The following is a 14995-nucleotide window of genomic DNA, read 5'->3' as shown; positions in this document are numbered from 1 at the left end:
TATAAAGAACTTTCGGAGACGAGGTTGTAGAGTGTCGAAGGGGTATGTATGTTTGTTCGTTTGCTTTGCAACGAAAGCGATTGACCTGGAACCCGCCTCCGACCTCAGCATTCAATCATTTTTAGCAGCATTTGCGAGGTTCGTTTCGCGAAGAGGATGCCCTAGTAATAAGTTTTCCGACAATGGCACCAATTTTGTCGGGGCTTCTAGAACACTTAAAGCGGAAATGAGGGAATTACTACAAAACGCCCGCGATAACACCCTGTCCAAGTATTCCCATCAATCCTTCATCCCCGCATCAGCTCCTCACATGGGGGGACTGTGGGAGGCAGGAGTGAAAAGCTTTAAAGGCCACTTCACAAAAATCGCCTCAAATTGCAAATTCACCTTTAAGGAGTTTGCGACTTTGCTAATCTGGATCGAAGCCTGCCTCAACCCCCGACCATTGAGCCCCGCGTCAAACAATGCATCAGACCTGGATCCACTAACCCCAGGTCACACCTCTTATCTCCCCCAGAACCTGATGCCAGCGAAAACTCTGCCTCAATTATAAATCGATGGCAAAAGTTAAAATCCCTACATCACTCCTTCTGCAAGAGGTGGAAATCGGAATACCTCTCTGAACTGCAGAAAAGAAATAAATGGAGATTTCCCAAAACGAACCTAAAAATCGGGGACTTGGTCGTAATCAAGGAGGACAATTTGTCTCCAAACGAATGGAGGCTCGGACGGGTGGTCTAATTACATTCAAACCTGACGATCGCATCAGAGTGGTCGATATCATGACGATGAAAGGCCAGATAACCCGACCCTTGGTAAAGCTCATCATCTTACCATACAATCGCGATGAGGCAGAAGAATTTTCGGCATCCAATTAAAAATCCTTTCTTTTGTCTTCCACTTCACGAAAGACCAAACCAATGAGTCTACGTCGTGAGCTACTCAACTTATAAATCTAGTGGAAGTTCAACCAATAACCACAACACTAGTCATAAGAGGGTTTGTACAGTTCCTTAACATCCAACATGACCAGTAGTAAAATACCAGTCATACAAGGTGAACTGACAACCTCATAGAAAACAGACGGAGTAAAAGCACTTTTCGATAGCATCAAGTTTGCCTTGAATGCATGTTCAAATATGAAAAAAAAATATATATCAAAATTTTTTAATCAAGAATTTCTTTCCTCTTCAGTTTCTTTCGTCCACAAAAATTTTCTTTCAAAACAAAAATAGCCAAAGACAAAATCTACATTTTATGAAAAATTTTCGCGAAAATTTAGTATTTTACCTCGATTCTAACATAAATCATTGTTTGCTAAAAAAAAACACAAACAAATGGATGCAGGAGGCGTTGCTCATGGCCTGGAGCGTAAGCAGCTCACGGATATAAAGCTAAAAGAACTAGCACCGTTTAGTAAAATGTTACTATCCGATGGTGTTCGCAAAAGTTTGTACTTCAATTCCGATAGGAAAATCGGGAATAGATTTACTTGTTCAATCAAAATCGGGTACTGGAAAAACATTGATATTTTGCGTAATATTACTCGAAGCATACCGCGCTGATCTGGCAGACCCACAATCCTTGATAGTAGCACCAACACGTGAAATTGCCGAATAAATAGACATGGTATTGAATGAAATTGGCAGTTGCTGTACGGGTTTTCGTGCTGTTAGTATCATTGGTGGTCTAGATGTAGCCGGTGACAGAAAACGTTTACAAGGTGCCAAAGCTATTGTCGGTACACCTAGGCGTTTGCTACATTTAATACAAAATAATGTACTTCACACCTCTAAGATGCGTTTGCGGGTATTGGTTGAAGCTGATAAAATGTATACGCAGTCATTCCGTCAAGATTTGCGGCGTATACAGAGTGCTTTGCCAGAAAAGCGGCAGACCATCGCTTGTAGCGCAACATTTTGTGATGGTTTAGATGAAGAAGTAGCAAAAATAATGCGGAATCCACTATTATTTTCTACTGAGGAACGTGCCACATTATTAATTGGAATAAAAAAATTTGCTTATGAAATACCCAAACAAAAAACTAGTATACCCGAAATGCAGTCAAAGCTAGAAGCTTTGCGTTATATATTCGCACGTATAGCATTTAAACAATGTTTGATATTTGCTGGTTCACAGTCACGTGCTAATTCTTATTGTAACTACCTGGAGAAAGAGGGTTGGCCTTGCGAGCTAATATCTGGTGCTCAAGATCAGAAAACACGCCTTGAAATGTTTCATGAGTTTCGTGAAGTCAAAACTAGAATTATTATTACAACTGATCGTATGTCGCGTAGTGTAGACTCAGAATATGTTAATTTGGTTATAAATTTAGAACTACCAACTGATATGGTTACTTATTTCCATCGTATTGGACGCGCAGGACGGCTTGGTTCACATGGAATCGCTATAAATTTTGTTGCATCTGAAAAAGATCGTTGTACATTAACGCGTCTTATATCACGAATAGGCAGTGGTATGAACGTTTTACAGTTTCCACCAAAAAACGTTGCCCAGACGGAAGACACAGAGTATGACTTCTGGGATTTCTGAAATTTTGACAAAGATGCAAAATTTTTTGGTCTTTTCGGTTTTGAAGCATTGGCTCCCTTGGCATCGGAAGATCATAGTTTACTCTCTGATACGTTGGAAAATAAAGAGAATCAAAGTGATAACATATTTAATTCAACATCATCTATCGATAGAAATACATTCCGCGTTGACTCCAAAGACAGCGCTTTAAATATTCAAGATAATCTGCTAGTACGCCCTGAATGTCAACAACAGATATCACCTTCTCATAACCTCACCGTAGAATCGCGACAAGGGTCATCACAACAACTTCCTCTTCACATACTATTGATGATATGCTAGTAGAATTGCCGCAGACAACCTACGTAGTATCCAACAAGACATTTCTCGTTACCAATCCATTGTAATGCAAAAAGCTGCTATACCTACACTATTTGAGTTCCTCGTCGATCCAAATAGTAGCGATAGCAAATGCGATGACACCAAGGGCGGCGAAATAAAAAGAAGCTAAAGATCGATTTATTTGATGACTGTAAGAAAGCAGTTCTCACAAACACGGATAGCTCAGCTAAAGATACAGAATCTAAGGACATTGGTGTACCAGCCACATCAAATAAAATAGCTGCTTATAAGTCTATGCTTATCGATCGACCTGAGCGAAAATGCCCTGTTGAAAGAAAGCAAGACATATACTCGGACTATGCTATTTTTAACGCTGATGAAAACTCTAGCAGCTTGAGTAAAGATACTTGCTCTCACGAAATAGATAAAGCCACATTTATTTTGTCAGTTGCAACACCGTCAAAAATGCAAGATTCTATTGAGGAGTACACAAATACTACTACAACTAGTGATATAAGAAATTTACGATATAAAACCGATAGCCAGGATGATGTTTCCGAAATAAAACACTTTACTTCACCAGCTCATCATAATCAACCAAATAGTATGATACCTGACGTTGTATCCCCTAGTCAAAGACTTGTGAATATGCCATACAATTCTCAACAAGTAAATGTGGGTGCTCAAATCGAAATACCACCGCAGCGACACCACATCAAGCATTGCACTCACCAATTTCTCCAGATATGAGTGACTCTTTTATACACTCCCCCGACGAAGATCAATCAGCAACTATTACTGCGCCTGCTTCTTTCGAAATCGATGCATCGCTGACAATTAGACACCTACATCCACATCAAATTTGTAAGCTTATTGCTGTCTTATTCAGCAACAAATATTATTTCTTCCTTTGTGTCAGCTAGTGTTCCATCCATACCAATTTCCATTTTGTTGTGTCCAAATGCCGGAGAAAACCTGAAATTAAAAGGAAAAGACAAATTAATTAATGTTAATAAGAAAGTACAAAAAAATGCACAATACTTACCGCTCTGCTGCCGTACAACCTCGTGGATTTTTTCACAATGACATTTCTCATTCAGGAAATGCCTTTACCAAGTTTTTTTTTGCATTCACACAAATCAAAATTTTTAATTTTAACTAAAAAGTAAAAAAATAAGCAAAAAAAAAGCAAAAAAATGAGCTTTTCTGTGACCATACGGTTGGCCATCATATTATTACTTCCGATATAATTTGTATGCTGCAGAAAACCTGAAATTAAAAGAAAAGACAAATTCATTGATAGTAATAAGAAATGACAAATCAATTACTATACTTACCGCTCTGCTGTATAACCACGTGGATTTTTTCATAATGACATTTCTCCATTCAGGAAATGCCTTTACCAAGTTTTCTTGCATTCATACAAATCAAAATTTTTAATTTTGACTAAAAAGTAAAAAAAAAAGTAAAAAAAGTAAAAAAAAATAAGCAAAAAAAAGCAAAAAAAAAAATGTGCGACATTTTTTTGAATTTCTCCTTTCATTGTGTTTCCCTGTGTTTCATTTTCCTCCTGTGCCAACGCACAAGGTTTGAATATTATCTACATTTAGGTCTGAAATTAGACCATAATAATGTCCACATACTATACCGGCAAATATATACTATACCACCACAATTATATCAAGTTTCTGCAATCTGAAATACTCTACATACTAGGGAAGGGGTAAATAACCGATCTAGCCCACTACCTTACAAAGTGATGCCAACACCCATGGCCACAATTAATGAGCACTTGACTCACCCTGCACCATTTTAGGCGAAAAAGCCAAATGTACAAAGTATTCTGGTAGGTCGTTAATAGCAAATAAGACGTTGCTATTCAATGAAATACCAATTAAAAAATTATACCAAATCGTTTACGAACGTATGTCACATACAAGGGAAGGGGTAATAACCGATCTAGCCACTAGTGTAATAATGTCAACACATTAATCCAGCAAAGTTGTGCACCTTGTTGGTGGGGGCCCAGGGGGGTTTATAGTAAACACCACCACAATTATAGCAAGTTTCTGCAATCTGAAATACACTAGGGGACACAAAGATAACCCCTAATCTTGAACTTTTTTTCTAAAATTTGTATACCCTGTTCTGAAAAATTTTATGAGTCAGAATTTTGGTGTAATCTCGTCACTCAGCCACTACCAGATATTTTTTTGAAAAATAATCTATACAGACACGTATATAATATGACTTAGTGAGTCTAATTGCAGGCATCATGACCCGCTACGGCCAATTGCGCAAGGCATATGAAAAGAAGGCCAGCTATTTCTAGATCCCATGCCATTTGTGTTCGGCTAGGCATCCGATCCGTCTCTGCCTAGTCTATCATTCGAAGACGCCCGAGGAACGGATGCGTGAGGCACTTTTCGGCAATTTCTGTGGCAATTGCCTCTCCATGGCCCATCGCACGGCTGATTGCACAAGCAACGGGAGATGTCGGCGATGTGGCGAGAAACACCACACCACCCTTCACGTAGATGAGCAAACAAAAGCCTCACGTGATCCGTACAAGCCATGAAGTGTACTGATAGAGGAGGAAGAACGCGATAACCTCGAAGGGGCGTTCTCACTCTACGCCTCCGATATTGAGACGGAGGAGATCGACCGCGGAACCAGGGAGAGGGACATCGATTTCCAACCAGCCAGCATGGCCAAAGAGAGATCGGAACCACTGCCCTTCCGACTCTCAGGGGGATAGGAACCACGGCTCTTCCGACCCCTGCTACAGCATGAGCGCCAACAGTCAACCAGAACCCCTCACCGTCGCCACCGACAACGACAATGCCCCCAGCTGGCTGACAACAACACAAATCGCCGTCGCGAAGCCATCACGACTAGCCTGCCTCGCTCTACGTCGGCCGCCGCCGATTCTCGAGGAGTCATTGCCACTCGCCAGCTAAGGACGCCGCTAACGTTCCGTAGTGGACGTACAGGGCTGGACCCCGTCACTGGACCGGTACTGCGACCCATGATCTCGATTTCGCCGACCGCTATTGTCAAAATAGAAGCTGGAGGACGACTACACCTGGTGCGAGCATTGATCGACGTCTGTTCGCCATCAACAGTCATACCCGCCGATTTGATCCGGGATCTGCGGCTGGACGAAACTCGAGTGGGTAGCCAGACAGGCTGTGTGGTGTGTCTGCGGGGGAAGCACGGCGGCAACAAACGCATTGCGACCCATGCCGTCGTCACACCACATTTCCACCGAGTGGCGTCTGGTCACAGCCTGGATCCAGCATTCGCGGCTATGTATACACATATCTGTCTCGCCGATACCAAATTCTACGTCGCGCCGCCGGAACGCATAGTTCTCGGGGCAGACGTGTATGCCCACATCATGCTCAACCAAGTGTTGCCAGCGTCATTCTGTCCACTCTTGGCGCAAAGCACAATCTTTGGATTTGTGCTCTCTGGAGTATCCCGAGCCTAAAATGTCGCAGATATAAATATCAAGAAAAAAAAATTATTCTGAATTTGAATTTAAATTACGAATTTTGTAAAGCATAATATTTTATACTTTTGAACTCATGCGCACGGTCTGTCCATCCACAAATCTCTAATTTTTCTCCCTCTAGATATTGTATTCTCTATCAGCAGGGCAAGGCGAGGTTGCGTACCGCAGGGGGGCCGGCATGTTTAGCCCAGCAGGCTAACCCCAAAGGAAATTTAAGGGCCGGCGACCCTAATGCAATCTAATACAAAACCGCTTGTTTGTTACGGCCGTTAGCACTTATACTAAAAAAAAAAATGACGTTTCGTTAAGTTACCACGCCAAAAGCCTGTTAGCTTTGGGGGTAAACGGAACGCGTGGAATGGGACTCGGTCACTTGGATTAAAGCCGCAGCAGTAAACGCAAGCCCGTAAGTTCTTCTTCTGTATTTAATATTTGAAAAATTGATTTCGTCACAAGTGGACGGTGCCACTCTCCGTTTTAAAAATATTCAAGTATTAGGGGTTGCTCTTCCAACCTACACAGGAAACTTCGTTATTATAACTGCATTAATTTCTCTATAATTACACTGGTCAACAGTGATTTTGGTTCAGCTCTACTTGTAACCAAATTTGGTAGTACTCGGTACAGTTTTCTAGATAGGGTCCAGAACCCCTTTTTAAGAGGTTAAGGCATGTATGGCCTCATAACTTTGTTCTGTTTATTCTATCAACACGATTTTGATGTCGTTGAAAAGGGTGCATTTTGCCGCTTCTATCAGTATACAAGTTGTTAATATGTCTTTACAAACGTCAGAGATTTTGCCAAAGTAATGTGAAAAATTCAATTTTTTGTTAAATTTTTTTCATTTTTAATCACGGTTTTCTCGAATAATTTGTCAACCAGTGCATATGTAAAATATTTTAAAACAATTTCTTATTAATTCTGTTTTCAAAGACATTTAACTTTTTTATATCCGCGTAGATCTTCCTGGGATTTTCTACTTTAGTACATTTCTACTGTGAAAAAAAAAAAATTATATTCTATAAAAATTTTTGCCTTCCACTTTATTTTTTAAATTTTCTGTAATTAGTACTTTCGGGAGCGCGGTTTCAAGTGTTAGTGGCTTTCTATAAATAAATAAAAAAAATTCAATATCATGTCTTCATCACGAGGTAGTTGTGTCAATGACCCAAATGTGTGTGTACATTTGTGGGGAATACACAGTCCAAAAATGGAGAGAACAAACAAATCACTTCGATGACTGTTACTTCTGCTGTGTCAATTTACGTGGTGTTAATGTTAAAAAAATGATATATCCAAACGTTCAATCCGCTAAGAGACCTTTACCACATTCAGAGGAACCACCTGTTCCAAAATTTTATTCTACCCGTGAATTATCGAATAGTGAAGTGTCTAGCGATAGTGATATCGAAGAATTAGCGTGTACTGAGCCAACAACTTTTACCCAAGTAGAATTAAACGATCTAATAAGGGATCTTGAATTATCTAAGGAATTCGCAGAAGTGTTGGCTTCTAGATTAAAAGAAAAAAATTGTTGGCTACAGGTACGAAAGTGACTCTCTACCGTACAAGAGAGCAAGACTTGCTGCCACTTGTTAATTCGGATAATGATATTGTAACGAATTTGCTGCAAATCCTCTTATTTGCCCTTCTGCTAAGTTCGTATCACTAAACTGTTGAATAAATAACTCCAATATTGAATAATGGAAAAATGGCCTTTATTAAAGTACTTCACAATAACACTTATACTTTGCAATTAGCTGGCTTAATAACCAAACTGATAGCTTAAAGGAAACTGACTTTCAAAATAATACTGCTATTGCTCGCTAGATATCGTCTTAATCTAAACTTTAATCAAACTGAATTACTTCTTACTCGCTTGCGCCGCTTTTATAGTTTACGCTGCATACATCTAGGCTCTTCTATTTCCAGAACTTACCAACTATTTCGTGTGTTTATAGTTCTCATATAGTTTCTACTTGTTTACAATTGTCTACTTTTCAGCGTCTCTCAGATGTATGTGAGTTTGTAGTTTACAGTCTCTCGCACACACTAGGCGTATAAGTAAATGCATCTGTGTGTTACATCTCTCGGCTGCCTTATATATGTGTTTACATGATTTGATTATTGACGTAAATACCGCTTAGCATGGCCTTAGCATCGCCTTAGTGGTGGTATAGCTTAGTGATGCTAATATCCGTGACACTACCCTTCACCTAAGTCTGATTGTCCCGATCAGGCGAGTCTCTCGATCTAACCGCCACTAGCCCCACCAAATGAACCACCCTTCTATTTCGTAGTTTCCCAATTGTAGTATGCGGAGTCTTTTCCACCAGTACCCTATTACTGCTGAACCCTTTCTCCAAACTGAAGTTAAGTGGTATATCCTGGTTCTTATAACGCATCACCCTTCTCTTCATATCGATCTTGATGTCATGGTCAACCAAGAAGTCCACTCCCAATATGACTTCATCAACGATCTCTGCCACAACGAATTTGTGTAGAACCATGACCACCCCAATTAAGACTTCACATACCACTTCTCTCTGGACCTGGTTATACTCTATAAGCCAAAGGGAGATAATGCTAAGACTCCGGCTTTCTCGGAGGCGCTAAAGGGAGTTAACGCTAAGACTCAGGCTTTCTCGGAGGTGCCAAAGGAGATAACACTAAGACTTCTGCTTTTCCCGAGAAGATGAGTGATGTGGCAAAGCAGTCACTGACTGTGGCGCTGGTTGGTCGTAGCAGTCCTTTCGGACAAATAACTACTGAAAGGTGGAGATCTGTGGAAAGGGAGCTTATTAGCTTAATGCTTAAGATGATGCGGGAACAACCAAGTAAGCCCCTTCCAACCTTTGATTCGGGGGGGATGGTATAACGGTGTGAGGATGATAGCGTGCGACAATATCGCGACCTTGCAGTGGCTGGAGGAAGTGGTTCCAAACCTCCAAAGGCAAGGCACGAACGCGCGGTTTGAGGTGGTGGATAAAGCGCAAATCCCCACGGTACCAAAAGTTAAGGTATGGATACCATGCGTGATGAAGTCGGAGGATACACTGCGACTTCTGCAGAATCAGAATCCGAACATACCGACACAGGATTGGAAGATACTTACTGTATCTCGGCCTACCGAAGATGGTCAGTTCTACATCTTCCAAATAAAAGAGCAGGCGGAGGATATTTTTTACACGCAGCTTGGTAAAATGTCCTTTGGCACTGGCAAAATTTACATGCGACCCAGGAAAAGAAGTCCCGAGGATAAAAACCCTAACACGCTAGAGGTGGGCGAAGTCGAAAAGGACCTCAAAAGCCTAAGGGAAATAAGACAGGTGGAGGTCCCGACGTCACCACGAACGTGCTAGAAGAGGACCAACCGCTAAATGGTGCTGTGACTCGCACAGAGGAACACCCTGCACAACAGTCACGAGAGGCTGAAGGGGGCTTCGAATACCCTAAACCAAAAGGGCAAGGGGAGGACGACGACGTCAAGACGAAGGTTCTGGAGGGGGACAAACAGCCCAATGGTGCTGCGAGTCCTACAGATAAACCTCCAACACAGTAAAGTGGCGTCGAGCGAACTCCTCCTAACCCTTGAGGAGGGTTCGTTTGACGTGGCGCTGATCCAGGAGCCGTGGCTCTCATCGGGAGGAAAGGTTTCTGGACTTAGCGCGCGCGGGTTTGGCGTTTACTACGCGCAAACGGAAGGACGAGTGCGAGCTGTAGTAATGATAAGGAAACAGCTGCATTCATATATGCTGCCTAATTACACCACTGAGGATCTCGTAGCGGTGGCCGTTGATCAAAAGAATAAGCAGGCATTTATCCTGGCATCCTGCTACATGGCCCATGCTGCGGAGGTCCCACCGATGGAGTGCAAAAGGCTAGTACAGGAGAAAGGGCGGTTGGTCATAGGTGCAGATGCAAATGCGTACCAGAATGCGTGGGGAAGAGCAGATACGAACGAGAGAGGCGAATCTCTGTTTTGTTACATCCTGCCAACCAATTTGCAGATAGCCAACAGGGGAAATGTCCCTACATACATTGGTCCAACATCCAGCAATGTTCTGGATATTACATTGAGCTCCGAGCGTGATATATCAAGGTATGATTGGATGGTTCTTGATAGACCATCCTTCTCCGACCATGCGTATATCAGCTTCAACATCCCCCTAAAGAGGGTAGAGAAGGGAGGAACCTTTAGAAACCCTAGGTCAACGAACTGGACTAAATTCCAGAAACATGTAGAAACAAAACTGGGACAACCCAAAGAGGTTGCTAATGTAGAGGAACTGGAAGAGTCGAATGAATTCCTAACAAGGACGCTTATGACTGCGTATAACAAAGCTTGCCCTCTAAGAAGATTCAGAGGAAAAGCAAAGCCGCCATGGTGGAGCAATGAGCTGAGTCTTCTAAGAAGACAGGTTAAAGAAATGTTTAAGCTCGCAAAGACCGCGGAAAGCGAAGCGTGTCGGGACGAGTACAGGGATCTACTGAGGATCTACAAGCGTGAAATTACCAGGGCGAAGAGAAACTCATGGAAAAGTTTCTGTACGGACATAGAGTGCTCCAGCGAAACAGCACGGTTGAAAAAAGCCCTAGCAAAGGGAAACATAGTCCAGGGACTAATAAAGAAAGAGAACGGGGAATGGTCACGTAATAGTGAGGAATCCCTTGCGGTGCTTCTCGATACACATTTCCCATCGGGAGACGGTTTAGAGGAGCCAGCAGACATCACTCACACTCCGATCACGGAGCTAGTAGTGCCGGGCTTGGTGACCGATACCAAGATCGAGTGGGCAGTGAAGACGTTTTCTAAGTTTAAATCGCCGGGTCCAGATGGTATATTCCCGGCCATGCTACAAGTCTCAAGTAGGGCGGTCGTGGAATGGCTTAAAATAATATTCGATGGGTGCATACGACTGAATCATGTACCGCACTCTTGGAGAACTGCTCGTGTAGCTTTTCTACCAAAGGCGGGGAAGATCGGTCACATGTATTCCAAAGACTACAGACCCATTAGCTTAACATCATTTCTGCTCAAAACCTTTGAGAGGCTGATAGATGTGTACATAAAGTCCAACGTGGATGAAAAGCTGCCCTCCACAACACAGCATGCGTACACCAAAGGCAAGTCGGTATACACCGCATTGCATAGGGTGGTAATAAGCATAGAGAAATCCTTGGAATATAAGGAGTATGCTCTAGGAGTCTTCTTGGACATTGCCGGGGCTTTCAATAATGTTGCAAAATGGGCGATTATGGATTGTCTTAATTACATTAAAGTACATCCTGCCTTAATCAGATGGATTGGCTGCATGTTAAATTGCAGAAAGATTACATCACAATGGGGATTGTACGAGGCCACGAAATCAACGGACAGGGGCACGCCGCAGGGAGGGGTGCTATCACCTCTGCTGTGGACGCTGGTCATCAACCAACTGCTCAGGCAATTCGATGAGGGACCCGTAAAACTTACGGCTTACGCAGATGACGTTGCAATTGTCATAAGTGGAAAGTGCCTTCCAACGATTAGTTCTTTGATGGATCGGGCGCTTCGCGATATTCATACCTGGGCATCTAATCTCGGGTTGAAAGTCAATGCGGAGAAGACGGATATGGTCTTGTTTACAAAGAGGTACAAGGTCCCAAATTGGACCAGGCCTAAGTGAGGAGGGGTGACCTTACAGGAGAAACCTTGCACAAAATATTTAGGAATCATCCTAGACAGTAAGCTGTCATGGAAGCTCAACGTGGAGGAGAGGGTCAAGAAGGCCTCAACGGCACTCTACGCATGTAAAAGAATGCTGGGGTGTACGTGGGGCCTATCGCCCTCTCTTTCTCATTGGGTTTTTACAGCGATTGTAAGCCCTATTCTATACTATGGAGTTCTTGTTTGGTGGAAAGCCACACAAAAAACAACATACCTCAAAAAATGAGAGGGGGTATGCAGACTATCGATCCTTAGCATTACGGGAGCCCTGAAAACAACCCCGACGGCTGCACTGTATGCCATTTTGCACATCCCACCTGTAGACCTGGTAGCAAAGAACAAAGCGTTAACAACCGCAACAAGGCTCGGTGCTTCGGGGCAGCTTTAGCGCCGACCATATGGCCATAGTAGTATAGCGTCATCAATCACAAGACGAACAGACTACATGATTCCCTATCTGCGCTTCGAGGGAGATCTTAAGGCCACAATAGAGGTGGACGGTTGGCGCAAGGGTGCGCAAATGGCGGACGAGGCGATACATGTGTACACCGATGGTTCCAAAGTAGTGGAAGGAGTAGGGTCTGCGGTATACTGCGCTGATCTGGAAATAAGTAGATCCTACAGGCTGCCGGATTACTGTAGCGTTTTCCAAGCGGAAATATTAGCCGTAACCAAAGCAGTAGAAACCCTGGGAGAGAATAGCTTAAGCTGCAACCGTGTTAACTTTTATATTGACAGTCAAGCAGCAATTAAGGCAATAATCTCGCATAGCACAGCATCTAAATGCGTGTTAGAGTGTAAGCAGTCTCTGGAGAGAATCGGGACAGGGAGAAGCATACATCTATATTGGGTCCCAGGGCATATGGGAATAGATGGGAATGAAAAAGCGGATGAACTAGCTAAAAAGGGCGCATCCCTTGAAGCTTGCTCCGTAGATGTCCCAATTTGACTGGGCGAGATTAAGCGAAGGCGAGAGGTGCGGGAAAGGCGTGGGTTCAAGCGCGAGGCTGTAAAGTGTCGAAAATTATGTGTAGGTCTTAAAACCTTAGACTAACACAGTTGCTCCTATCATTAAAAAGAGAGGACTGTAGATTCATGACGGGTATTCTGACTGGACACTGCCTTCTGGCGTCACATGCCTTTAAACTAGGCTTGGTCAGTGATAGCAGATGTAGGAAGTGCGGGTTGGAGGAGGAAACGATCGAGCACGTTCTGTGCTCGTGCCCTACACTTGCCAGGCTAAGACTCCAGCTATTAGGAGTGATACAGCTGTCAGATCTAGAAGCAGCAAGTGGCTTAAGTCCTAGGAAGCTTCTAGTATTTGCTAAGAGGACGGAGTTATTTTATAACATAGGTCCTGGTTTTTGATAGGGTTTTTCAGTTTGGTCGTTAAAACAAACTTCTGGTAACACTACGGACTCAATCAGTCTATGTGAGGTCCTCATCTACCGGCCAGTTCAACCTACCTACCTGGTTATACTCTCCAGTAATCGTACCCAATCTTGCTCCAGGTAATGGCTTTACTTTCCTGTTGACCAAATCAGATCGGATCTACAGTCAGTACACGCTCCTTGCCATCCACATTTCCTTTGACGGTAAGACTGCTCGATTTCCCTCCAGTTTGCGAGATAGGTATCACACGACATTCAATAGCTGGGGCAAGTTCTCGATCTTTACATTTGACTCTCTCTTGTTTATCTCCTCCAGCTTTGCCTTTACGACCAGCCAAGTTGGAACTACCATGACCGGTGCTGCAATGACGTGCAATGTGACTTGGGTTACCGCACTTCAGTGCTTCCAAAATTGTGTCTACCCAGTCTGGCCTTTCCACTTCCACGCGATGAGCTTTGTATGCCGGCTTACTCAAAAGTGACGCTGTTTCCTGAGTCAGTGCGTGGGATACCGTTTCAGCAAATGTTAGTTTTGGATTCGCATATGTAGCCCGCTTCGTTTCCACATCCCGTATGCCATTTATGAAGCTCTGAATCTTTACCCTTTCAGTGTATTCCACGGGTGCTTCCGCATTTGCAATAAGAGCCAATCTTTCAATATCTGAAGCAAACTCCTGCAATGTCTCATTTGCTTTTTGGTAGCGGTTTTGCAACTCAATTTGGAATATCTGTTTTCTATGCTCGCTTCCATAACGTCGTTCTACAGCAGCCATCAATGTGTCATAACTGTTCCGTTCGTACTCTGGAATAGTCTGTAAGATTTCGGCAGCTGGTCCTTTCAATGCTACGAAGAGGGCAGCAACTTTGTCTTCCGCATTCCAATTGTTCACTGCCGCGGTCTTCTCAAACTGTAGCTTAAAGACCTGAAAAGGAACAGAACCGTCAAAGGATGGTGTTTTTACCTTTGGATTACTCGCTGAAACAGCTGGGTGATTTAATTGTAATTCCTGGATCCTATCTTTCAAAGCATCCATCTCTGCCTCTATTTTATGCTGTCGACCCCTGAAACCTTCATGAAACTGGGTTAGTTTTTCTTCCATATGCGCTTCCAGTTTCGATGATATACGGACTTCCTGCTCTTCTAGTTGTGTGGAGATCTGAGATGATATCTGTGCTGAAATATGTGCCGACATTTCGGAAATACGCATCTCCTGTGCTTCAATCTTAGATGTTATGCGTGTTTCTTGTGATTCCACCTGTGATGTTATGCGTGTCTCCTGCGATTCCAGTTGAGATGACATTTGTGACGACATTTCTGAAATGCGTGCCTCCTGTGATTCCAGTTGGGATGCCATATATGTCTTCTGTTTTTCCATCTTCGATGTTATTCGTGTCTCTTGGGATTCCAATTGTGATGACATATACGTTTTCTGTTCTTCCATCTTGGATGTTAAACGTGTCTCCTGCGATTCCAGCTGAGATGCCACTGTCGATGTTTGAGCA

At 43.1% G+C, this 14995-nt stretch overlaps 1 protein-coding gene and 1 pseudogene across 1 annotated transcript in view; both read left to right on the top strand.

The window, feature by feature from the left end:
• Window positions 1–14995, top strand: part of lobo (lost boys) — a 1557146-nt gene that overhangs the window by 516460 nt on the left and 1025691 nt on the right. The window lies entirely within an intron of this gene.
• Window positions 1338–3797, top strand: LOC137238724 (probable ATP-dependent RNA helicase DDX20; annotated as a pseudogene).

This window comes from Eurosta solidaginis, chromosome 1 (assembly GCF_040869045.1).
Source record: "Eurosta solidaginis isolate ZX-2024a chromosome 1, ASM4086904v1, whole genome shotgun sequence".
Lineage (NCBI taxonomy): Eukaryota > Metazoa > Arthropoda > Insecta > Diptera > Tephritidae > Eurosta > Eurosta solidaginis.
Note: the sequence above shows the minus strand (reverse complement) of the source record. Positions and strands in the feature narration are given on the sequence as shown.